Genomic DNA, 27,847 nt, shown 5'->3' on the forward strand with positions numbered 1-27,847 from the left:
GTAGGTAACAGAATCTAAAGGATTCATACAAAGGAGCATGAAATAAGAATGTATATGCTCGTATACATTTCTTTGTGTTCTTCTGATTGAATGACCAAGTCTTAGGAAAAAGTGGAAATCTGCAATTATCTGTAGTAAAGGAGGAGGTTCATGGTTCTGATGAGCCGAGAGTAAACAGTTCCACAGAAGATGGTGTCTGACAAACTGAATGTTCTGCTTTCTGTGAGAGCTTCAGGATGTGTGGACGAGGCTGCCGTGGGACCCAGCGGTAAGTGGTATAATTCAGTTCCTGGGGATTGTCTGCGGAGCTGTGATATCTACACTGATAATCCGAAGTTGATTAAATGTCCATGTCAAGTGTGTTTCCTTGTACCCTTGTAGCATGTGATAGGGTTGCGAGCAGTTGCTCTTTTGTTCCCCTTTTCTGTGTGAGTGCTGCAGCAGTGTGATAGCAGCAAGTGTAGGACTCAGGAAAAAAGAATAGACCAGACTAAGGTGCCCTGAGGATTATCAGGGCTGATTCCTCCCATTTTGGGATGAGCAGACTGACCACAGGTGAGATTAAATGCCTTCCTCTCAGGAGTATGCACCTAGTTAGAGAACAGAAGAATACACCAAGATACATTTTTTTTTATTCCTAGTCAGTTTTTTTTCCCACTTCCAATCTATTTACTTTCAAACCTGTAATGATTTATTTTCTTTTTGGGGTTTATTTGTTTATTATTTATTTTAATGGGGGTACTGGGGATTGACCCCAGGACCTTGTGCACACTAAGCATGCGCTCTGCCACTTAAGCTATGTCCTCCCCCTATTTTCTTACATTTGTACTTGAAGCCTCCAAAAATACAATATATGCTTCATTAAAGAATATTTGAGTCTGAATAGATTAAAAGGATAAAGCAGAAAATGCCTTGAGTAGGTGCATTGTTTTTTGATTAAAAATATTTTATTGAAGTGTAATCTATTCTGAGAAAAGGCACTCACTTGTTGTAAGTGTAGAGCAAGATGAATTTTTTAGAAACTGGACTCTTGTTATCCAGCTCTGAGATCAATCAGTCAAATGATATCTGTACCCCAGATGTTCCCTTCTTGTGCCCTTTAGTCGTTCCCCACTCCCAGGAGTGGCCACCGTCCTGACTCCTAACAGCATAGATGAATTGTGCCTGCTTCCTGCTTTATAGAAATGGAATCAGTCATACAGCAGGCCCTTGCCTGTGCTGGCATCTGTTGATCATAATCACATCTGAGACATTCATCTGTGTTGCTGTGGGTGATTGTAGTTGATTCGTTTTCATTGTTACATGGTATTTCATGGAATAAATCTAACTGCAGCGTATTTATCTGTTCTCTTGTTGATGGGCATGTAGGGAGTTTTCTAGTTTGGGGCATTTACCAACAGTGCATCTGTGATCATTTGTCTCTGTAATTATTTTTTAATGTTTGGACATTAAGAGATAGGGAAGCGTGAGGCTAAGGGCACAAGCTTGGAATTAGACAAACACATTAACTTTGATCTTAAGTCAAGTTGTTTACATCCTTGAGCCTTCTCCTGATTTGAAATGGGCATTCTAATTCCAGTCCTGCAGGGTTTTGGAAAAAAATTGTGTGAAATCATAGATGCTCTACATCATATTTGACACATTATAAGTTCTCAAAGGATAGAAGTTGCTATTTTTCAAATTAAGCTTTTATAAATTGTAGCAAAGCACGAGCATAATTTACTGTTTCTTTCTGTTGCTTATACACACTGTTTTCGGGTTTTGTTTTGTATTTTTCTTTTTTTCAGAGCTTGCACGTGCTTTATTTGAATCATCCTTTCTCCCCTCTCCCTTCCCCCATGCTACACTTATTACTTGCCTATTGTAATCCAGGTTGGGGGCAGGGACTGAAGAGAAGTTTTTACCAGACATCATTCTTGAGTTTTCTTCTCAGTTTTTGCTGTGTAGGCTCACCATGATAACACCATTTGCTTACTGTTTTTTTCTTATTTTGCCTTCATCAGCTCACCTTGTTTCACTTTGCTTTGCCCAAAGATGTAGAAATCCTTACAATAAGGGGTTTGTATGCCTGCACCTCAGTGACCTGGGCAACCTGTGAGAAATGAGGAATCAACAGTTTCATTCTGTAATTCAATAACTGTTTACTCCTTCCGCCAGATGGTGTGGTAGAAGCTGTGTGGGGCTTAAAGGCAACAGTCAAATCCTGCCTCTAGAAAATGCATGTTATAAGTACCGTCAGTAACATCCTCGCCTTTATTTATAATTGGCCCAAAGCTAAGATTACTTGCCTGGGTGCCAGCTAATAAGTCAGTCAGTGAGTATTGACTCCGTGATCAGCCTCAAGCAGGCTTTCCTCTGGAATGCACATTTAGTTGGACTTTCAGGAAAATCATTAACTCATCCCAACCTAAGGAAGCTCTGTAAATGACTAGAGATTTCAGGATTATGTTTGTATAGTTTCAAAGGTTGAATTTTGAAATAAAGGATAATTTAAGAAGGTAAGCTAGCATCCTTCATTAATCTGGAGCTATTTTAATGAAAAGGAAAAAAAGAGAAAAGGGCAACCTGTTTGCTTCTTAGGAGAGTCATATGTCAGTTTTGTTTATAAATTATGTTTAATCTACTTTTATTTAGGTTGGATATATAGGATAAATTTCAAGTAGGTAATATTAGCAAACTTAGAAGAGGTAAAAGAAAACAGTTGTGGACCAATCATGCATCATTTTAGCAGCATTTTTAAAACTTCATACTAGTTTGCACAGTAAATACATTTCTGTAAAGCTGCAGATACATAAATATAGAAGATAAATACATAGAGATTACATTTTATAAATGGAATAATATGAAACCATCATCATGTTTAGATATATAAAATGGATCTCATTATAATCATTCTACAAAATGTAGTATTTGTTATAAAATGAAAAATCTGTTCCTAATTTCTATGTTTAAATCTTGGGGTAATTTGAAGTGAGGCACAGTCAATATATTAATGTATTCTTGGGCTATAATATTATGAGCATCATGGACTTGATAATTTTATCCCCAGATAGTTGAAATAAGCATCTGACAGAAATGTCATAAGAAACAGAACACCATTTTTCTCATCAGCTGAAAAGAAAAGCACTGGCATCTGAATTGAAAATGGAAATCTCCAACATATGTGTGTTTGTGTTTATGATGTTAGAGTCGTGCTACTCCAAGTATGGTCCGTGGACTAGACTGGTTCATGAACTGTCTGTCTGTCTGCAGTGAGGTACAGACAGAAAGTGAGTGTTCAAAAACCTTTATAGCAGTTGGACAGAGTGATTGTAAGTCTCTTCAACTTAATGTAAATTTGGGCTAGCATATTTGTGTATCTGTTTTATTTTTCATTTCATTTGTCTAAGAATTCATTTTTTATTATAGTTTACCAAAGGATTGATCTGTATTGGATTTGAAATTAAAAAAAAATATACAGACTGGTGCAAACCACAAATCACAAATGGTTTGAGAAGCATTGGTGAGAAACTCATATTACCGAGGCAGACAGTGTACTTTCTCATCTTCCAAAGACGTGATTTACGATGTGGAATACTGTGGCTTGTGCTGCGTTTTGCGTTGAGTTTTCCTAATCCCTTGTTAACCATATCCTGTAATCTTTCTAACATATCTGTTCTGTCTATTTAATTGTGACATTTCAGTCCACTGATTTCCTAGGATGATTTTCAAAAAAGTAATTCTTTGGATTTATTCCTTCGTTCAGCTGTTATTTGTTTATTGAGCATCTGACTGTGTGCCCACACTGTTCTAAGCACTGGAAATTCAGCAGTCACCAAACCAAACCAAAAACAATCCCGTGTTCTCTTTTAACTTATATGGAAGGAGTTAAAATATGTAAACATATGTATACACACGTGTGTACATACACACACGAATGAACTTCATGGTGGTGTTTTGGTCCAGTGCTGTCCAGTTCCACTTGCGCCATGCCTGTATGCGCTCCTCTGCTTGGTGGATGTTAAGGTCACCTTTGATGTGGTTTTGTGCTGAACCCTGTGACTAGCCCAGAGTGCCCAGGTGACAAGTGTCGGTGGCTTCCCTCAGGGCCACTGGTGCTTGAGCATGGCTTCCCTAGACTGGTGAGGACGGTGGAACCAGTGGAGCCTCAGAGACTGGGGGAGTAACCTTGGTATCCACTGTCCTGAACTGGTGCCCCCTGGGATGTTGTTAAATACAGAGTTAGTTCCGGGGTGTTTCTTTGGTTCAGCCAGAGGGACTGTGGCTCCTGTAGGATGTCGTTCAGATCCTGAGAGTCTAGGAGGGAACTGTCAGTCCTCTGAAATTAGGACAGTGTTGTGTGCGTCTGTACTTTCTGGGGTGAGGGCTCCTAGTTTTCATCAGCTTGTACAAGTAACTCATGACCCTGAACGCTAAAGAATCTTTGCTGTCCGGTAGCCAAAGAGGCTTTTGTCCTCTATTATTTCGTCTGGTTTTAGCTCCTCCTGCTTTGTCCCTTGGGCTTCCCTGCATTAGCTAGACCTGCCTGCTCGCTCTTTCTCCAGCGTGCCACACGTGGTCCCACCTGGGATGCCCGACCTCCAGCCACCCACAGAGCTCATCTCCTCACGTCCTTTAAGCCTTCGCTCCAACACCCTCCAGCCTTACCCCAGCTACTTTATTTATAGCAGCATCCCTCTCCTGCCCCTGTCTGGGTCCTTGCTGCTTTGTTTTTACCCCTAGTACTTGCTGCCTTTAACATCTTAGATGGCTTAGTTATTTATCAAGTTTATTGTCCATATTCTCCTTCTCACCCTGATACTCCGCAGAAATAGAGATTTTTGTCTCTTTGTTCATTGCTGTATCCCCAGCTGCCTCAACCAGTTCAATAAATATTTCATGAGTGGATAAATGAATAAATGATCGAATATGGGAATCTGACACTTTCAAAGTGTACCACATGGAGCTTAAATTCTGCCACTTTAGCTGAGATTCCTCACATTGCTCTGTGTGTATTCCATCCCACTGGTCATGGTTTCATGAATCTCAGTTCTTATGTTGCCATAAATCGGCTTTCACTAGACCTCCTTGTTTTTCTTTCCATGCTTCAAATATTCCTATGAGGCACTTTCATTTTTTCTTGCTGTTTTTCACAGTTTGTTGAATTTTACCTTACCCTAGACCCTCGAAGCGTTCATGTATAAGACTTTAGGCAAGTTAGCTGGCCTCTCCATTCCTCAGTTTATTCATCTGTAAAATGGGAATAATAATAATAATAATAGTAGTAGTAGTAGTAGTAGTAGTAGTAGTAGTAGTAGTAGTAGTAGTAGTAGTAGTAGTAGTAGTAGTAGTAGTATATGACCTTGCAAGATTACTGTGAGGGTGAAATAAGATGATAATTGTAAGGTGGATGATGGCACAGTGCCTGGCATGAATATACTGGTTGTGTTAATGCTGATGGCAGTAAAAGTATCTTTTTAAAAAATATTTCTGGGGGAAGGTAATTAGGTATTATTTATTTTACTGGAAGTACTGGGGATTGAACCTAGGACCTCATGCATGCTAAGCATGCTTTCTACCACTGAGCTAGACCTTCCCTCCTGACAATAAAAGTACCTTATGGCTCAGCATAATGTCTGCATGTGGCAGGCACAGAGTAAATGGCCATTGTTACAATTATATTTTTCTCTCCCATGATTCCCACCTCTAATGACACAGTCCCAGAGAGTCCCCAGAGAGTAGGGCATTAACAGAACATTCTAGAGAAGGTTGAGGGTTGTCCTTCTTTCTCTTCCTCTTTTCTTCCTCTTTCTTTTCCATGCATGGTTTCTCTTTCCTCTCCTTGTAATGGAATGAATTTCAAGTTTGAAATTCTTTTTTTCCTGTGCAAATCTGATCCCAGTTGTCACCATGATCATGGTACTCAGTCTTTTTTTTTTTTTTGCGACATTCTGTTTGAATGGATAGCAGTAGGTCCTTGAGATGTCTTTCCACATATGTATTTTACAACAATCACCATTTCTGGCAATGGTTTCTTTTTCTTTTCTTTCTTTTTTTTTTTTTTTTGGAGGGCGTTTCAAGGAGCTGTCTTGTAAAATCTCTGAATGCCTGGGTTATTTGCTTTCCGTCCTTTTCTCCTCAGGGCCAAGTTAGTAAAAGCCTCAGATTTGAATCTTACAGGTAATCAATCAGCAAATGTTTATTAAGTTTATATGCAGAAGACTTTTGGAGCAGCAGAATGGCCTGGTGAAAGGTGAGCTATAGAAGGATCAGTCTGGGGACTATGTGGGTCGTTGGTGGAGAGGGTGTTGCAAACCCAGCAGAGAAGAGAGCGGAGGCTGGATTGTGGGAAATGGCAGGAACCAGAAGTGTAGCAGCGCCGGTGGGAATGGAAGCTGGGGTGATGCTCAGGGTATCCAGGTGTCTGGCTTTCCTGGGTAGGGCCAACAGTCTCCCAGAGCATTTGCCTTGGTTTCCATTTCCACCAGCAGTGCCTGAGAGTTCTGCATGGTCCCTGTTCTTGCCAACACTTGGTTACTAATGCTGTATAACCAGTCATACTCAAATTAGTGTTTGAAAACAATAACTATCATTTTATTATCAATCATGGTTTCTGTGGGTCAGGCATTCAGTGGGGCTGTGCTGGGAAGTTCTGGCGCAGGACCTCTCATGAGGCTGTAGACAGATGGTGGCTGCCAGACCTTCTGAAAGAGGGAACCATTGGTGGTCAATATAAACCCCATCTTACTGTCTTTCTCCATCCCAAGGCACAGGGCCAGACTGGGGCAAGCCAAGAGATGTGGAAGTCCTGGCCCTGCCAAGGAATGAAATGAACATTTATTGAGCATCTCTTGTGGGATAGACCTTGTGCAAGATGTTCTTCTATTATATGAGGTTTTTATTTCCTTCAGTATGATCTTCCCTTCAAAGTTAGCTTCCTAAACAAACCTTTCCTTAACAACCCTGTATTTGAATACACCGTCTTCTTTATTTCCATCTTATTGCTCCATTTATTGGCTCCCTAGCTCTCTTCTCTGTTTGCACACTATGTGTAGTTTATTACCTGTCCACCTGCCTTCCTCTATCCCCGAGCATGAGACTGAGGGTTCATGACAACAGGGACTCTGCCTCCCTCATGCACTGCTGTTAACCAAGTAGTGTGGCCACGTGAAATTTAGGGCATCCACTGAAATTTGAATTTCAGATCAAAACCAATAATATTTTAGTATAAATGTATCTCAAATATGGGACTTTAACAAATGTATCTCAAATAATTAAAATCTGAAATGTATGTCTCAAATGCAAGACATGCTACACTGAAATATTTGTGGTTCATTTGAAGCTCAAATTTAAATTGAGTTTTATTTGCTACATCTGGCTACCCAGGTACCTGATATTTAGCACAGTGTGTGGCACATGATAGAAGCTCAGCAAATATTTGAATCAGTGAATGAGGAAATGAAGGAGCTCATATCTTTTTCATGAACAGTTCTGCAAGGTGGATATTATTATTTTAAAGATAGGGAAATTGATATTCAAATAATTTAGTAAGTCTGTCCATGGGCCTAGAGACATTTGGGACAGGGTGGAGGTAAGAGGCCCATTTTGAAAGCTGCTCTTTTCAGTTATCTTTGATTCTTTTCACTGCCTCATGCTGCCTCACCTTGTTAAAGGAAATTTCCTCCTCATAGCAGTCATATTTCTTCACTGTATCAACAGAAAACTAAACTGTCTTGAATTTAAACAGAGAATTTATTAAAGGATTTTCAGGAGCCCAGGGTGCCTGGGAGGCCAGAGGAGCATACCTGAGGCAGAGCAGCTCAGAGCCATGTCCCAGCACACGAGCACTGATCCAGTGGAATAATGAGGTTGCCATCGCTGGGCCCAGATACTGCCATCGCTGATCCCACTAACACAGACCGTTAAACTACACGGCCCTTTGGCTGTGTGGCCCTAGCCCTGAGGCCTTCCAGACGTAGCTACTTCTTTCCTTGTCAGTGTACACAGTTCTACACAGTCTGGCCCAGGCGTATCTGATTGGCAGAACCGGAATCACATCTGCATCCTAGCTGCAAGGGAGTCTGGGATAGTGAACGTTTGGCTTCCAAGATCAAAGCTGTCTCTGTCTCCTTCTAAACTCATAAGGATGGGAATTCTCCAAATGTACAAAGTGTCTTGAAAGGTGCTAGGTAGCCTAAAATATAGTACTAACAGCTCCTTTGAACTTTGGTAGTACAATCCCTTCTAATTTTTTAAAACAGGCATTACTTTCTACCTTGTTTGAAAATAGGATTTATGTTTGCTTTAAATTAAAAAAAATTTATTTATGTATTTTTTATTGAGGTATGGTTGATTTACAGTGTCGTGTACAGCCTAGTGTTTGCTTTAGTTTTTTTTTAGTGTGCCCAGAGAATTGAGCCTGTACTCACAGGAGGTACTCAGTACACAAGTGAATAAAAGCTCAATTCTGTGTGGTGAGATTTTACTGCTGACTTTAACTTTATTCATATGTATTTTAAAAACCTCCTGTTATGAACATTTGTAATAAAAAATTAAGTTTTCAAAACTTGGTAAGTAACTGGGAGAAACGCTATTGTGCTGAAATCCCTTATCCACACTCCCAAAATTTTGAAGTCTTTGAATGTTGATTTTTTTTTTGAATCTCATTTGGCAGAATTACCTGACCTGAAATGACATGAGGCTATTTATAGTCTTTATTATCCCTCTTAGTTGAATATTCATGTTTTCTGCAGAAATATTAATGCAGTTGATTACTAGCTACTGCCCTGATCACACTAGGGATATTATTTTGTGTATATACTTTGGATATTATTTTGTGTATATACTTTGTTATTGTTACAAAATCTAGAAAATTCTGATATCTAAGACCCATCAGTCCCCAAGGTTTTTTTTTTTTGAAGTGTGTGTGTGTGTGTGTGTGTTTACACACATGCATACTCTGTACATAGAAATTTCTGGAATGATACATTGAAAATTGTCAGCAACGATTACCTCTAAGAGAAAGGATTGGATGGGGGAGACAGTGAGAGATGAATTTATGTCTCATATTTCTTATTATTCTTATTCTTCAGTATTCCTAATTTTTATTATAAGATGATTGCCTTTTTCAATGAAAGAAATGAGGAGAATTGGCTGGAGGTTTTATTGCGTGTAGGAAAATAGTGGTAATAGTAACATTAAAAGACAATTTATCAAGCAGGCTCTGCCTTCACATCCTAGTTCAACATTACTGACTGCTGACAGGGACCCAGAGAACGTTAAACACACACCAGCAGCTTCTTGCCTCTTGGATAATGTGCGTGCTCTGGTGGCAGGGAATTTGCATCAGCAAAAACACCAATTTCACTTAAAAAAATAAAATCAAGGCACTCAAAAATATGATGAGTAAATGCAACTCCTGTTATCAGTGATGGGTTTGGCTTGTTTTCCGAAGTCTGGACGATTACTCATCCTCTGTACATTTGGAGAAGTGCTTTACCAAAAGCCAGATGCAGACGTAGTAGCAGGGGTTAGTAGGTGGATGAGAGCATTAAACACAGTGAGTTTTTGGAGCCCTGGTTTGTAGCTGTTTTTGGCTTGTCAACAGGCTACTTTTGTGAGTCAGCCTATAGGATGGCTTCCCAGGGTAAGTCTGATTTTGCTTTTCTGAGTTTAAAAATCTGTGTGGTCAAGGAGATCTGACTGGTTGCCTTTTGCATTGGATTCTGTACTTAATAGTGCCTGCATTTCTTCTGTGAGAAAGGCATTTATCTTATTCCAGCCTATCCTGGGGTTCCTGCTACTGATTTTTATAGCTTTGCCTCACCTGCCCCTAATTTTTAAAGTGAAATGTCTGAGTGCTGAAAGGATTTGCAAGGGGAATTGCAAAGGTCATAACTAAGTTCTGCGGCTGGCGTGCAGAGAGCCCTGTGATTGCCCACAGCCCTCTGTGACCCTTTCTTTTAAAGAGGATGTTTCTAATAAATGAGTGTAGTGCGCTTACGTGCTTGTTTATGACCTTAAAAATGGTTTAGCTCTTGCTGAGTGGCCATTACTGATGCTTTATGACATGTTATAATGATTTCAACCGGCACTTTTTGGGGGGGGGTGTTAAAACAACGTCATGCATCGGTCAATGTGCAGTTTTTTTCCTTTCTTTTTAAAGAGACTCAGGGGAACATTCAACATTAGAATAAGTCCCTGGCTTCTGACCTCAGAGAATGTTGGTTATTGAGGTCAGGAAAAGTGAGGATTCGCCAAGTTCTCACAAATGAGCTTTGTGGTAATTGCTGATGATATTATAAAACATTGCTTTTCCCACTAGATGTTAAATGCCCCTTTTCATTAGCTATAGTATGGAGAGCAAAATCATGTGATTTTTTTTTTTTAATGTTTACCCATAGCTACTTTTAAAGGGCAGTTTTCATTTTGTGGCTGCTTTTTTTTCTTCCAGTGTCTAGCGCAGTTGAGGACTTTGTCTTCTTGTATCTTTTTAGGACACTGGTGAATAAGGGGTTCTGAGAAGCTCTCTGAACAGAAGGGGATGAGCAGGAGCCTGGGCTGGAGGAGATGGAGGGGCTGGAGGAACCTAATGGCATCGTCTGCCAGCTGTGGATATATTGCCCTCTCCCTCCCTCTCCAGCTCTCAGGCTGAAGGAGGTCACTGTAATGTGAGGGCTGGGACATGCTGGTGTCTGATAGTTTTTCTGAGTAGTGGTAACATCTCTGTGGTCTCAGAAGGGAACTTGCGTCAAGATTTCCGTTCATTAGTGCTCAGTACCCACCAAGGAGAAAACTGATCTACTCTAAATGCAGTCCTACCTCAAGCAAGACTGAAAGATTAAAAGGAGTAGGGAATTTCAGTTGATTGCTTTTTTAAATGAAAATCATTTAGAAATCAAAGCCCTCATGTTCTTAGTATATGTATCACCTAAAAATATTTGTATCCCCCAGGGTCTGAAGCCCTGGGCCAAGAGCTGTGTGAAGTTGGAGATTAATGTGGTTCATCTTTCTAGAGCATCAATAATTCTTGAATATTTGAGAGAAGGGGGCAAAAGTTTCAGTAATCCAACTGGTCAGTAATTTAGGAACTGTTTCCTGTTGATAAAGCAAGGGTATATTATAGGGTAGGGTGTGAAATAAAATGTGAGGCTGCAAAGAGACCTCTCCCTTGCTGACGGTGAATTCAGACCATGCTCCTGAATCCAGAATTGCTTCCTGTGCTTCTTGCAAGCAAGGGTGTCTCCTCTGCTGAGATGTGCTTTGGTGGAAAAGTTATGGGGTTTGCTTTCGCCCCTTCTCAAATGCAATCTTTGTGAGAAGACTTCTATGAATACAAAAGGGTGAGTTGCTGTGAGGTTTGAGAAAAGCTATTGCCCTGGGTGACCTGGACACTTAATCCACCATGTCACACACACAGGTACTTTGAAAGGGACAGGAATCTTGACTGAAGGCTTAGCTACCACATGGAAATTTTTATCATAATAAGACAGCGGTCTTTTTCCCTGCGAGAGGGAGAAGCGTAAAATGTAGTGGAGCCTGGCACCTGAATGACACCTGAAGATGTAACCCTGTGACCTTTTCCAGTGTTCCCTCCCTCCCTGCTTTGGAACCTGAATAATGACTTACCTAAGCAGCTTTCTTTTCTTTTCTTTTTTTTAAGAGAAGAGTAAAATCAATTATCAGTGATTTCAGAGCACTTTATTTTGTGCTTGAATTATCTAGCCTCTTTTGATTTTGTCCTTTTTGCCCTCATTTCTCAACGTTTCTCAGCATCTCATCAAAGGACAGGAGAAGATGCAACCCCTCTGCAGCTTTTTATGTCTAGTTGTTTGGGAATTTAACTTAAATGGATAGAATGACATACACATTTCTCATTTTGTGGGAAAGAAAATTCAGGAATATACATGTTTGAACTTAGTCTTGGATACATACACACACTTGTATGTTTCTGATCTATATCTATCTATACCTTCCATGGAATGTACTAAACTCTTAAATCCGTAATCACACACACACATGCACAAAATGAAATCTTAAAATAACCCTGCTAGAAGAAATAAAGAGGGAAAATTAGTAGGCAGTCTTCATGACACTTTAATGTGTGTATTTATTACTTAGAAATATTCAAATACAGCTTTGTTTTGTGTCGTTAATTTTGGTGGCACAGTATTTGAAAAGGTGACAGATAAAAGGGCAGAATGCAGTACTTGAAGCTGTAATTTGCAGGAGGCTGACAATACCAGTCCATTTTCTTTTCCAAATGTGCTATTTATATAATTTATATTTTTAACAAATCTTAGAACTAGAATGAAAACAGTAATTAATCTTAAGGGCAAGAAACATTGCAACTATGCCAAATTTGGAAACTGTAAGAAATTCTCTCAGTAGTTAAACCCAGCCTATTGAATATTCTGATTTGTATGTCACAGAGCATAGTGCTAAGCAGATAGTGTGTACTCGATTGAGTCAATTGGGCAACCCTTAAACATTTTTTTTAGAAATGTAAGCATATTTGATTTAGAAGTGGCAGGTCAATTTTAAAGTCAAGATAAATAGGTCAGGCAAAACAGGCACATGGCAGGGATAGTGGTGTATTATGTACAAAGAGAAAAGACTGAGAAGAAGAACTTCAAAATGCTCGCGTGTGATGATGATGAATGATTTTTATTTTTTATATTTTTTTTTGTTTCCCTTTACTTTTTCAAAGGGAGCCCATGCATTCTATGAAACATATTACTTTCATGACACATGTCAGGCTACACATAATGATCTGTTAAATGTCGAGTTCATTAATTTATAATAAAAACAACACATGTCATATATGATGTGAATGGTGTCCCTGGAGTTGGGCAGCATAGTAGCTTCGAGTAGAACTTACGTTTGAGTGAAATCAATTTTTTTTAAAATAACATTTTATATAGTACCCCAGTATAGTCAGTTCTGCTCTAACACAACATATACTTTTCTAAAAAACATCACCAGATTCTGCAAAATCAGGCAGTAGATACCATGGAGTGTTTGGGAAGAGTGGATCTAGTAGGGGCACCATACTCAAAAACTTCATCAGTGCCTCAGGGAATCCAAAAAAAAAAAAAGGAAAGATGGGAACCTTAGAGAAACAGTGGAGTTCTACACTTGTTCAGTGGTTAAGCACTAGGCAAATACAATATAAACTTGGCACTTTGCCCTGAAAAGACCTAGTATTTGCTTGTGGAAGTGAGTGTGGGAAGGTTTGCAGCTTGTAAACGATGATGTGTTGGAAGGAGGCTCTTCTGAAATCAGGTGGAAAGTTGTAGCCCCAGATATGGGTGGTTTTGATACTTAACAGGTAAACTGGGGTAGCGGGCAGATGTTTGAGGTGTGTATATTTTGTGTAATTCTGCACTGTTTGATTCAGCTGGGTGTGGTTTTCTGTGTTCACCTAGTGTTTCTTTTGGACAAAATCATCCATCGGGAAACCAAAATTCCTGTGAGTTATGCTCACGTAGTCCCCTAAATGTTTCAGTCATGTTTGAACAAATTTGCATTTTCAGAACAAGCATTATAGCAGAACTAACTATATATGAGATAGATGAAATAAAGCTGCACTCATTCTAGGTACGTCAAGAGCCCAGTTTGGGACCCAACTGCCCTTCACCATCCCAGGGGCTCCAGGGACTGTCTCTGTGTGATGTAGGGCTTGCTTGTCCTTTGCTTGGTGACCTGGAACAGATACAGAACAATGTTTTGTGTTTTTTTGTGGAGACATTTGATCCTACCTTTGTAGCCTTCCTTGGCTGGTGACTGGAGGCATGCCAGGTTCTTCAGCATTTATAAAGTTCAGTCCTACTGCCAGATGGACTGTCCAGTAAAGTGAACAGCCCTGAACTTAATGGCCCCATGGAATACCTGACTCTAGGTTCTCATCAGGGAATCTGACCTCTCACACGGTACTACTCAATATTTCTCAAATGCTGCTGTAACATACAGTGTTTATGGATTACAGTCTGAAGTGTAAAATGTTTGTCTGTTTCTCTGAATACTCTCAAACAACGAGAAGGGAAGGGAATGTCATTTCAAAAACCTTTTTCCAAGGTAGCTTTTACTTTGATTTGTCAAATAACCTTTAAGAAAGGTGTGAGAGTTTTACACTTATCAAAGGGATCATTGGTTAAAAAATAGTTAAGGGAAATCTAATGTAAAAATCTAACAATAGCCAAGACATGGAAGCAACCTAAATGTCTATTGACAGATGATTAGATAAAGAAGTTGTGAGACATATCTGTCTGTCTGTCTATCTATCATATATATATATATATATGATATGGAGTATCATTCAGCCATAAAAGAGAATAAAATAATGCCATGGGCAGCAACATGGATGGACCTGGAGATCATCAAACTAAGTGAAGTAAGCCAGAAAGAGAAAGAAAACTACCGTATAATATCACTTGTATGTGGAATCTAAAAACAAAACAAACAAACAAAAAAACCCACAAATGAACTTATTTACAAAACAGAAACAGACTCACAGAAATAGAAAACAAACTTGTGATTACCAGGAGGGGAAAGGTGGGTTGGAGAGATAAATTGGGAATTCAGGATTTGCAGATGCTAACTACTATGTATAAAATAAATAACAAGGTCCTATTGTATAGCAGAAGGAACTACATTCAATATCTTGTAATAACCTATAATGAAAAAGAACATGAAAAGGAATGTATATATATGTATGTTTAACTGAATCACTATGCTGTATACCAGAAATTAACACATTGTAAACTGACTATGCTTTGATTTAAAAAAAAAAACTATACCTGAAATAATCCAGACCAGCAGAAATTTCCAAACTTGAGAATTTGTCCCCGTGCCTCCCCCCAACTCCACTGACTATTTTTATTACATTATACTTAGTTTTATGCTCTTTGCACCCCTTGAAAGTCATTATGAGATAGAGCCCCGTGAATCTTAATTGTGCGGGGTGCCTATCTTGTGGCTGTTACAGTGCCCTCTTCATGAAGATTCTTGGGCGAAGTAGCTCTGGTTTTGATACCACAAATGACTGTACTTCTCCTCAACTTTGGGTTTTAGTTTTATGGATACAGTTAGTCATGTAACTGATCGTGTCTTCTTCCTCTTTACGGCCACAGGCATGTTTTCTTTACCCAGACTTTTTTTTTTTTTTAAACCAAAAGACAAACTAGTTTGCCAGTGTTGGAAATTGAGAATTTGCACCCGTGTGTTTGAATTTCCAGCATCCATTGAAAGATCAGATCTGGAAACAGTGGAATCACATGTCTCCATTTTCATTAAGCAGAGCAGGCACTCTTCACTTTGTTTTACCTCTTTCCTTGAACTGCCTGGCCCTTGTAGACATTGGACTCTGTGCCCTGTGGCTTAGAAAGCCCTTTGTGACTCACCTTTAGAAGACATATGGGTGCTTATTTGCCTTTTGTGAACTAATCTCATTCCTAGGGTCAGTTAATATTTTTTTCTTCAGTTCTCTTTCATCCTGTTTCCTTTACCCATACACATTAGTTTTCTGTTGTTGCTTCACTTGGGGTGTTGTATGCTTTTACATAACCTGCTTTAAGTTTTTGAGGGGGGGTAAGAAACAAGGTATAAATATATAAAAATAGGAGAGTGACTTTTTCCCGTCAGATCATTTTATTTTCTTTTTTTGCCTGGTAAGAACTTAAAACAATTTCAGCTCTTTCTCTGACCTATTTTAGAGTCTACCTGATTCTGGCACCATTCAGAGCTCTGAGATTCTTTGCTGCGGTTTGGTTTGGTTTTGTTTGGTTTGGTTTTGGTAATTCTTCATAGAGGGTCTGAGAAAACATTGTTTTGTACCTAAGAGTCGTTGGCTTCCCATGATTTTGCCTTGGGAACTGAAAAGTTAAGTAAGTTGGAACATTTGCTCATTGAGTTCTAAGAGAGAAGATTAGGACACCACGAACCTTCCAAGAGGTTATCTGCCAACTATGAAGGCCCCAAGGAGGTGTCATTCAGTGTCCTACGTGTGGGTGGCACTGCTGTGAATCCTGGGGACATGATCAGAGGAGATAATAGTTGCTGCTGGTCTGGGGACCTTCTGCTCTGAATCTGGCTGTAGAATGTGAGTGTAGCCTGAGTAGTGTTGAAAACAGCTCTGAACTGATCAAAATGTGGCATCATTAATTTTGATATACTCTTCAGGATTTCCATATTCCTTTGAAAAATCTGAAGACATAACAAACATTGGCCAGCATTCATCCTTGGATGGGTTTGTGTCGAGTTCACATCCCCTGCCACCACCGGTTGTCTCCATGACACTGAGACTGAATGCATTTTGCACTGCGTCCCTACCTGTTCTCACTGTTAACCTGTTGATACCGCGTGCCGTGTGGGTGCACCACCCTGACTCCTCTCGCTGGTTACCCTCAGCCAGACTTGGCTGTGTTCTCTAACTGCTGTAGTCACCTCCCAGCCTCTCAGCTCTTCCCATAGCATGCCCCCTCCCGTTTAATGAACTGGATTTTTGTCATCGTCCCTCTTCTCCCCAGGCTCAGGGTTGTAAGCTTCCTCAGCAGGAACATCCTGGCTGTGCATGAGTGTAGGTAGAAAGAACCCTGTGCTCATTCATGTGGCAGGTATTTATCGGGTACCTGCCCTCTCCAGGTGCTGTTCCTGTGCTGGGGATAGAGCAAAGAGTAAAACAGGCAGAGATCTGTGCCCTGCTGGACTTCACGTTCCGGTAGGGGGTGGTCGGTGCTATGAAGAAGAATAAAGGCGGGAGGGGTTGCTATTTCATTTGAGGCTGATAGGTCAGACCTCTCTTCTGTGGCTCCTTTTGAACAGAGATGTGAATTAACTACCGAGGAGTGAGCTGTGCAGCTTTCCGGGGAAAAGCATTGCAGGCCAAGGGGCCAGCAGCGAGAGTAAAATCCCTGAGGAGGGAACATGCTTGCATTTGGCGTTAGGTGTGGTTTTTATTTCATTGCTGCTCCTCCTTGTGGTATGAACTAGGGTCAGTTGGCATTCTGGTGCCCTCTGGACCATGTCTGTGAACTCATGTCTGAAATGCAAGATATAAAATGAAATGAAATAAAATAAAATGGACTAACAGATACAAGCTACTATATATAAAATAGGTAAGCGACAAGGACTTACTGTATAGCACAGGATTTAAACCCAGTATCTTGTAATAGCTGATAATGGAATATAAAAATTGCGGAAAAAAAAAAAGAATCACTGTGCTGTATGCCTGAATCTGACATCTATATTGTAAATCACCTACACTTTGATTAAAAAATATTACATTAAAATGTGAGGTTCTACATTGGAGAAAGACCATGCGTTTCTCACTAGTCTCTCCTTAAGGTTAAGTCTGGTCTTTGGCTGTTGTTAAGTGTTCAGTAAACATATACGCAGTTAACAGATGGCCATATAAATAGTTATAGAAGCATTTGAAGGGTTCCAAAAGCAGGATCTTAGCTATGTGTATGTCACAGTCCCGTGGATTAATGACTGAACATGGCCAGCTCTGAAGCTTATGTACCAGGAATTTTTCTTTAGTGGTGACTGCACATTCTCTGTGCTCAGCAGGTCGCATCTACACAGCAAAGCTGAGAAATGTGTGATGGAGGAAAGGGACGTGGACTGTGTCTTCTTTGTTGTGTTTGTTGTTCATCGGTATGTCCCAGCTTCTAGCATAGTACCTCTGGGCTCATAGTAGCAACTCGATAAATCTTTGTTAGTGAGTGAATAAAATCAAAGCAAGCATACATGTTCAACTCTTTCATAAAGCAGTGTTGGAGTCACACTGCAGAGATATGCCTTCTGCCTCTTTTCTTCCCAAGAAGGACGCATTAGGACTAGAGAAGATTAAAAAGATTCAAATGGCGTCAAGGCCAGGCAGCGTATTACATGTCTTACTTCCTTCAACTCATTCAGTTATTATCTCATTTACATTTGGGGAAATGGAGGCTTAGAGCTCGTGGCAAATCCAGGGAGTTTAAGTCCAGGGGTTGTGCTCTTAACATCCTAGGATGTGTTGCTTATTGGGAAAAATAACTATTGGATATAGAAACAGAAGTATGAAAAGAATTCACTTCAGCTAAATGGACTGTGTTCGTGGCATTGGTAACTGATGATCATTAATGTTGACAGACATTTCTTTCACACATGACGGACAGGTTTCAGATGGAGAGAAAGGTCTGCTTCGTAACTCACACTTCTCAAGTTTTCTTTTGTCCACCTCCAAGATTGCTTTGGTTCAGTTTCTCGAGAATTGTTCAGGGTTTGTGAAAACCATTTGGAAACCCCTTCCTGACATGAATCCTTGTTTTGATTCCGCTTAAGACATGGGTGATTTCTAAATGCCACGATCACATTCTGCATGCTTCACAGCCTATCAGCCCTTGCCATCACAGTCACGTTCAGTGACGTGCCAGCAACATTATCCTCTTGTCAGCCGTCAGTTCCTCCCTTCTGTCCCCAACTCATGGACAAGTGTTTCTACTTCCTGTTCTGGGACAGTTGGGTTTTTCTACCACTTATTTCCATTTTTGACGGCCTGAACTCATTTACTACTGTGCTTTTGCAGGAGAACAAACTTAAAGGTGAAAGGAACCTTGATGAGTTTCTAACAGTCTGTAGTGTTCAGGGAGGGTCACTGGGATCCTTCCATTTTCCTTTCCACGTGTGTGCTTTCAGGTGAGGGGAACGCTGTGATTTTTGTAGCTGGTTTCAGCCTCGGTGGCAGAGGGAAGCAGGTATCCCTTCCAGCTTTCTGGGGAAGAGGAGCTGCATGATTGTGTTTTCTCATGACTTTATTTTTCCAGCACTGACTGTATGTCAGTGTCATTCTGGCAGATATTGGCTGGCCATGGAACATTTTTCAGTACAAGGATTTCATGAATGTTCTGTCTATTACCATGGCCGAGGAATCAAAACAAAACACTCTCCACACATTTCCTCGAGCATTCATGGATGGGCTCCAGTATGTTACCTGTCTGCTAGCTCCTGGACCATGTGAAGAATTTAAAATAAATTGTTACTGAAAGCACCATGATTGAGAAGATTTGGGTAGAATATTTTGTACCGTTTTCCTTTTTTCTACACAGTAACGCCAAGCCAGGAATGGTGACTTAGACAAACCGGGTGCCAAAGGGCTTTGCAAGAATTTATGTCTTCAGACTCTCGTTACGACCGTGATGTTATTGACAATAATATGTAACATCTGTGTAGCTCTTGATAGTGTCTGTTCTCAGTTAAGAAAAGAGCAGACGCTGATAATATTAAAAATACAAACCAAGCCCCCCACAGATACCCCAAGGATTGCCATGATTTGTTTCTCCTCCTGCTCTGCAGTGTACTTCTCACATGTTTACGTGGTTAGTGAGAATAATTCACTGGGTGTGAGTGTACAAGTTGTTTACACAGGGAATATTTTCAGAGGAGAGGTGGCTTTCTGCACTGGGCCTTTATTTGGGCAAAGCTCCTTCTACAGCACCTTTTGGGTCTAAGAATGCAGCCCAAGGTTGGCCCAAACCTGAACCAGGGAGTTAACTTCTGGTGCAGTTTTGGAGGAGTTCTTTTGGGAAGGCCATATGATTAGCATCAGGCCAGGTGAGGATGGTGGCAGTGAGGATGGAGTTGTTAATAATAATGGCTACACTGTATTGAATGTTGACACTGTTTCAGATTCCGTGCAAAGTACGTGTTATGCATTGTTCCTTGGATTGTCTCCCAACAGCCTGTGAAGTTGGGGCTCTTCTTGTCCCCATTTGACAGAGAAACTGAAGCTTAGAGGGGCTCAATTCTCCCCTGGGCTTACAGCTATTGAGATAGGGAAGAGCTGGATTTGAACTCAGTTCTTTCCTTCCTTCCTTTCTCTCTCCCTCCCTCTCTTTTTCTCATTGCGGAAGACTTCACAGGCACATCTCATCTTACCGCCTTTTTAACAAATTGAAGGTTTGTGGCAAACTTGCATCAAGCATATCTGTCGGCACCATTTTTCCAACGACATTAGCTCACTTTGTGTCTATGTGTCATATTTGGTAATTCTTGTGATATTTTACACTTTTTCATCATTTTTATATTTGTTATGGTGATCTATGATCAGTGATCTTTGATGTTACTATTGCAAAAAGACTACAGCTCACTGAAGTTTCATATGATGGCCAGCATTTTTTAACAGTATTTTGTAGCTAATGTGCGTATATATATTTTTAGGTACAATACTATTGCACACTAAATAGACTATAGTGTAGTATAAACATAATTTTTATAGGCACTGGGAAACCAATAATTTTGTGATTTGCTTTATTGTAATATTTGCTTCATTGTGGTGGTCAGGAACCGAACCCACAGTATCACTAAGGTGTGCCTGTGTTTATTTATCTTTTATTGGTTTATAACATATAAGTTTCATATGTACAATATTATATTTGGGCTTCTGTATACACTACAGTGTCCTCACTACCAAAACTTTAGTTTCCATTAGTCCCCATACTGTGGACCCTCTTTACCCGTTTCGCCTGCCTCTCACCTCTTTCCCTGCTGGGAAATACTACTCTGTTCTCTGTATCTATGTGTATGTGTTTGATGTGATTTGTTCATTTTTCCAAAAAATTTCACTTATGAATGAAATCATACAGTATCTGTCTTTCTCCATCTAACTTCTTTTACTTCACATAATATTGTCAAGGTCCATCCAAGTTGTCAAAAATGGCCAGATTTCATCTTTTTTTCTTTTTTTATAATGGCTGAGTAGTATCTCGATATGTATACAGACCACAAGATGTGAAGGCAGTTCTTTTTGACCCCAGAGCCTGGACTCACCCCTCATTCTCACCACATCCTTCCTAGAAAGAGGAAGTCGTGTCTGGAATATTTTAGTGATCTGCTACCTATTTCCCTGCTTCCCTCTTCTTTCCTCTCTAGGTCTTTTTTCTGCCATCGGCTTTCTGAAGCACGTACCTCTTCACTGAAGTCCCCCTTCCTTCCTTCTTTGCCTAGTGAGTTTTTCTCAATCTTCAGGACTTCTGTACTCTGAGCTTTCTTCTTTGAGTTCTCCCAATACTTTGCTCCTCTCTTAATCAAAATCCTTTGCAGCTAATAGTCAGCTACTTAAGTATTCCAAGGATTCCTTGACTCTGGTCCCAGCACTCAATGAGTTTTATGTATCTGTACTGGTGTGAATTTTTTTTCTGGAGACAGTCTGTAGTTTTCATATGATTCTCAGGAAAGTAGTTGACCAAAAAAGTTAAGGTATTATTTCTAGGATTCTCCATCCTCCTCCAAGTAATGACCTAAGTAGAAGGGATGAGCTTGTCATATGCACATTTATTTCCTTGGGTTAATATAATAATACAATATTTTTTTATTACCTGGATAAATGAATGTATATAGAAGTAGGGCCATGGGGTAGTGCATAGCCTGTGGCTTAAAAACATAGGATCCAGAACCAGACCGTGCTTTGGATTGAATTCCTTCTCTGCCAGCTCTTTAGTGAGTGATACAATCTTTCAAAGCCTCTCTTTTCTCGCTGATAAAAGGGGCATCTTAATAGTATTTAAGTTAGAGGGTTGTTACTGAAGAGTAGTACGGGGTACAGCATGCAGAATGCTTAACACAGGATTGCATAGCATACCTCCCACAATTAGCTGCTGTTATTATTATTATCACTTAAGAACTTTTGAAAGGGGCGGGAGGATGAGGTTCTGATTTGACTAGTGACTGTCATGGAGACATTAGAAAAAGAGTTATCATGCCACTTTGAGTTTTAAAATCTTAGAGCCAACATGTTTCTCTAGCCAAGGTTGCAGGTGCAGCTCGGAGACCCCCCTGAAATGTTGTTCTTGGACATTTCCTTTCCCTGTGGCCTCGCCCCTGGCTGTGAGTGGCTCAGGCTCTACAGACGGACACCTGAAAATGCCAGCTAATGGAAATTTTGTGATGTGGGCATTCTGCCCCAGAGGATTTGGACATATGCTTTTTGTGTCTTAATCAACAGAAAAAAAGTGCAGCTGTAGCCACCCCTCTGCATAATCGTTGAAGTAGCCCTTTTCCTTGCACGTTCTTGGAGCCCCTGAGTGCCAGGCCTGTCACTTACTGTCCCCTCTGTGCATCACAGGTGAGTCCAGTAGGTCAGATGAAAGGCAGAGGCGGGCAGGACATAATCACTTATTTACGTAGCCCTGATGAATAGCTGTACACAGATCAAGACATACACGTTATTTATAATAGTGCAGCCTTAGGGTCACATTGGCAAGAAGCAGCCTTTAGAAAAGTGCTTTAGTTGGACACTTATGAACTCTGGCCCATTAATGTACACTAAATATAGAAAAGGTAGCTTGAAATCTCTTTATAGAAAATATATTGTGAGCTGGATTCATTGATATAAGGGGAAAAATTGTCGACTCCTACTTTTCCTATAGTCAGTTTTTTTTTTTAAAGATTGCACTTGGATTTTCTTTTAATTAAAAGTGCAGTTGATTTACAGTGTTCCATTAGTTTCTGGTGTACAGCATAGTGATTCAGTTTTATATATATATAAATATAATATATAAAAATAATATTATATATTTATATTATATATAAAATATATAATATATATATTCTTTTTCAATATAGTTTATCATAAGTTTGAATGTAGTTTCCTGTGCTATATAGTAGGACCTTGTTGTTCTGTTTTATATATAGTTGGTGTCTGCAAATCTCAAACTCCCAATTTACCCCCAACCCTGTTTCCCCTTTGGTAACCAGAAGTTTGTTTTGTATGTCTGTGAGACTGTTCATGTTTTATAAATAAGTTCGTGTGTATTATTTTTTTTAGATTCCACATGTAAGTGATACCATGATATCTGATATCTTACTTCACTTAGTATGATAAAGTATATACCGTTCCTTTTTATCACTGGTATCTGTATGACCTTGGGTGAGTCATTTGCAAATACTCATTTAAAAAATATCTTAGAAAAGGATAGCAGCTTTATACACAATTACCAATAACTCAAAACAGCCCAAGTGTCCTTTCATTGGTGAAAGGATAAATAAGCCGTGGTTCATCCGTACAGTGGAATACTAATTAGCAAATTGGTACTGATCCCTGCAGCAGCATGGGTGGATCTCAAGTACAGTTGCTAAGGGAAAGGAGCGACACTCAAAAGTTTGTGTAGTATATGATTCCATTTATGTGACATTTTGAAAAAGAAAAAGCTACAGGAATAAGAACAAGTCGTTTCTGGGGATCAGGGAGTAGGTGATGTTTTTACTTGAGAGGGGCAACCTGGTGAGTGTTTGAGGTGATGGAGGTGTTCTGTGTCTTGACTGTGATGGTTGGTGGTTACACGAATCTACGCATTTCAAAACTTACACAACTGTACACCAAAAAAGGTGAATTTTAATGTTACATAAATAAAAATAAAATAATTTTTTTAAAAGGGTGACAGCATGTACCTAACACACTCAGAGAGAATTGTGGACTTGCTTAGAGTGGGATGAGACATGTCATTAAAATCTCATAGTTTTTATTTTAGCTACTACAAGGCAGTGCTTTATAGGAAATCATAAAGGAAAACACTGGTCAATGGGCTCAGTGGTGTAACAATTGACTTCGGTAAACATGCACAAAAATATAAAAGGTAATTTTAAGGTTATAATTTTATTATGAGAATTTAGAGGAGATCTTGGGTGATTTTTTATTAAATTGAGGGAGATTTATCAAGGTACACTCTTGAAGAATGGGTAGTTTTTAAATAAACTTTTAATTGAAGTATAACATGGCTGCAGAAAAGTATACCTTCTTATGCGTACTGCCTGATGAACTGTCACCAAGTAATCAGTGTCCAGTCTCTGCAACAGACCATCACCAGCATCCTTGTTTGTTCCTTTTGCTCGTCAACCCTTCCCCCAAGTATCAGCACTATCCTGACTTCTGACACCATAGGTTCATACTGTCTGGGAGTTACTTAACTTCATACAAATGGAGCCACGCAGCCTGTCCCCCCCATGTCCAGATTCCTTTGCCCAACATTGTGAGTGTGAGATTTGTCCCCGCTGTTGTATATGGCAGTAGTTTGTTCCCATGGAATGTTCCGTTGTATGACTGTATCACTATTTATCTCTTCTGCAGTTGATGGGCATTTGGTTTGCATACAGTTTTGCCCTCTTACCAGTGGTGCTGCTATGAACATTATTGCTATATACTTTTTGGTGAACATACATTTACGTGTCTGTTTGCTGTGTGCTGAGGAGTAGCATTGTTGGTCATAAAGTGTTTACTTTTGGTAGATACTGCACACCATGTCCAAAGCCTTTGTGCCACTTTGCATCCCCAGCAGCAGCACCTGCACGTTCCGGTTGCACCATTCCTCGCCAGCATTTGGTGATATGTTTCTATTTCATTTTACTGAAGAATTGTGTTGGATTTTTGGTAGAAAGGGATGGTGAATGCATGAAGAGTCCTCCAGGCAAGAGGAACGGTCCAGTCAAGAGCATACAGCTAGGGTTGGAGGATGAGTACGTTGGTCCCCTCTTCTGCATGGTTTCTGTTACCCATAGTCAGACACCATCAAAAATATTAAAAAGAAGACTCCAGAAATAAACAATTCGGAAGTCTCAAGTTGCACGCCATTGTGAGCAGCGTGACGAGATCTCACACTGCCATGTCATGCTCCATGCTGCTCCATAAGTGAAGTGTCGCTTCGTCCAGCATATCCAATCCATTAGTAACTTAGTGGCCATCTAGGTCATCAGACCATCTGTCATGTTCAGAGCACCTTTATTTTAATAATGGCCTCAAAGCCCAAGAGTAGTGATGCTGGCAATTCCAATATTCTCTTGCTGCGCCTGATTTGTAAATTGAACTTCATCGTAAATATGTATGTATAAGAAAAAGCACAATACATATAGGGTTCACTACCATTCTCGGTTTTAGACATCCCCTGGGGTCTTGGAACTTATCTTCCATGGATAAAAAGGCCGGGGGGTGTTGCTGCTGTATGTTGTTTATGTTGGTTGCACTACTTAACAGTAGTTAAGACTAGAAAGGTGACCTGGCCTTGATTGCCAGTCTAAGAAAGACATTTGGAATTCATTCATTCTGTGTTGATGAACTAGTGATTTTATTAAGGTAGTAGCGTGAAAACATCAAAGCCCTGCGTTAGGAGGAGTTATCTAGCAGCGGGTGTAGAATGTATTGCGGGGAGTGGGGAGGATGATTTAGCAGTTCAGGCCAGAGCTGGATCATGGCAGAGTAACTGTGAGGGCAGAGGAGATGCGGTTTGGTGTGGACAGGTAAGATGCGATGAGCGACTGGAAAGTGGAGGGTTAAGGGCAGAGGAGAGTGAGAGATGCCTCTGACCTGGGGGTACCTTAGCCAGACAGGTCCAGATTTACTGTTATCTTTCCTAGTGAGTGACCTGTATTTGCTGTCTCTGTATCTTCACTTTCCTTATGCTTCTCTTGAATGCTTAAAAAATGTTGAATATATCATACACATAGAAGAGTGTCTAAACCTATTGGTTTAGTAAAGGACAGTAAGATGGATAACCTTGTACCTACTGTTCATCCTGTGATATAAAACACTCTGTGGAGGCTTCACCTTTGATTATATCCTCCTCTCTGTCGCACCCCCCACTGAGTTAACCCCTTCCCTGGATTTTATGCTAATCATTCCTTTGCTTTTCATTATATATTTACTATGAATGCATGTCTAAACTAGACTTTGAACTTTAAACAGTGGAACCATATGGCCGTGTTCTATGTGACTTGCCTTTTGGGAACATTTAAAAAAATTTCATCCATGTGGACGCATATAGTGGCAGTTCATTCATTTTCACCCTTGTGTATTAATTCATTGTGTCCATAATCCTCAATTTATTGATTTTTTTCTCCTTAATCTTTTCTCTCTGTGTTACAGCTTTAATCAAAATAATTTTTGCACATTGACCAAACTACTGTTACATATTTGACTCAAGTACATCAATGTACTGTGTCCCCCAGGCTTGAAAAGCTGTCTGATAAACACACGGAAATTTTTGCTTAATTCTTTAATGCTTACACCGAGTTGGAACCACTTTGTCTCCTGTATGGGAGAGCTGCTTACTTTAAAAATAGAGTTTCTCAGCCTCAGCTCTGTTGAACATTTGCAGCCAGATTGTTTCTGTTGTGAAGGCTCTGCTGGGTCTTGTAATATATTTAACAGCATCCTGGGTCTCTGCTTCTTAGTTGCTGGTAGCACCGATCTCCCTGTTTGTAACAGCCGAAAATGTCTTTAGACATGGGCAGATGTCCCCTGGGGACAAAATTATCTCTGGTTGAGAACCACAACTTTAAAGGATTAGAACTCAATGAAAAGGCATTGAGTTAATATGACTGATATGAGAGAATCATTACTGTAACGTTCCTCTTACGTCCCTGCTGCCCCACGCCAGCCCCAGGTTAGTGGCGCTGGAGCAGTGGCATATTCTTGTCTCTGACAGCGGACCTTCCTGGTCCTGGAGATCAGCCACGTCCTCTAGCAAGCGCCTTAGCAGCTTCACCTCCTGTGGGTGACTGTTCTCTACGTGCTTGTGGACCTATATTCTGTATATCCTACATACATATTCTATATTCTACCTACCTGCAACTCTCTTTGCTCTGATCTCTCCTACCCTAGAGGTAGTCTTTACTTTTATGGGTCTGATGAGAGGATCATGCTAATTGTACTTATAAATTACCTCCATTTCTCCCAAAGCAAAGGAAAAAATGTATTTTTTGAAACTCTTAGTTTAAAAAACTATAATAAATACATGTTAATAAACCAAAGTTAAAAATGCCAGTGAACTATAAGATGGATATATTTCAAACACACATTTTTAAAGCATTATTGATAGTTTGATATTAATTGGAAGTTAGGCGTTACAGAAAATCTGCAGAATGGTAAAATGAGGGGACCTTTTGATCTTTAAAAATTAAAATTTTGATCTTCAAAATTGAAGTTAAAATCTATTTAGGTGGTACATGTCTCTCCCATAACCTTGTGGATGGATTTTTTTTCACGTCCAACACAAACCTGTACATGAATCCCAAAGCGTTATAAAGTTGGCTCCATCTAGTGTGTAAAAGTATTATACAGCTAAGGGGAGAAAAAAAAGAAATCCTCTATACTAGGATTCTCTTTGGGTACTTCATTATGAAATTAGAAAAAGCCAAACCAGAGCAAAACTGGACTATAAGTTCAGACGATAACACAGGCAGAAGTGACCTTCACAGCATGAGAGAAGAGGTCATTGTATATTGAAACACCAACATCAAGCTCGCCAAACATTTTGTTCTAACAGCCCTGCCTTTATTATTATTTTTTTTTCTTTCTGGACAGAGGTCTTGTTTACAGCATTATCAGCAAACATGGCGTGTCACTTCCATTGTGATAGTCTCAGTGCTACTTGGCCTGGCCCCCACTTTTTCTGTATGGAATCCTATCTAACAGTCATGCTCACTTTCCACAGTTAGGAAGCGTTGAGGGCTAGGCCCGTGGACTACACGGGTTTCTTTATCAGAGTGGAATTCTTTGTAGCTGTTAGCTTCTCACTGCAATAGAGTAGTCACTATCTCTGGGCTGTATTTAATCATGTGTCCACTGAAGGATTCTGGCACATTCTTCATCTCTGTCCATCAGAGATCTCAAATTTGAGCCATTCTCATACTAACCTTTGCCCACATATTCTATAGGGAGGCTTAAATAAATTAAAAATATATTTGAAAGGAGATGCATAATAAATGGCAATGACAGATGGATATATGTGTATCATAAATGTAATGAAACTGGGAAAAAAAAATTGTTAGATCCTCACTAGGTGTGTTGTCTGGAAGGGCCTGAGCCTGAGATCAGAGCTTTTTTGGTTACAAAGGGCAA

The 27,847-nt window shown here is 39.9% G+C and overlaps 1 protein-coding gene across 18 annotated transcripts in view; it reads left to right on the forward strand.

Annotated features, from left to right (window-relative positions):
• MITF (melanocyte inducing transcription factor) overlaps window positions 1–27,847 on the forward strand; it is a 311,298-nt gene that overhangs the window by 179,908 nt on the left and 103,543 nt on the right. Inside the window, exon 1 of one of the 18 annotated variants that reach the window (XM_031686315.2) lies at window positions 261–268. The exons of 16 other annotated variants lie outside the window; for them this stretch is intronic. The gene's annotated coding sequence lies outside the window, so the exon portion shown is untranslated. Of the gene's footprint in view, window positions 1–260; window positions 269–9,493; window positions 9,626–27,847 lie in introns of those variants that run through there. One more of the 18 variants, XM_072941687.1, reaches the window with a different exon arrangement.

This window comes from Vicugna pacos, chromosome 17, assembly GCF_048564905.1.
Source record: "Vicugna pacos chromosome 17, VicPac4, whole genome shotgun sequence".
Classification (NCBI taxonomy): Eukaryota; Metazoa; Chordata; class Mammalia; order Artiodactyla; family Camelidae; genus Vicugna; species Vicugna pacos.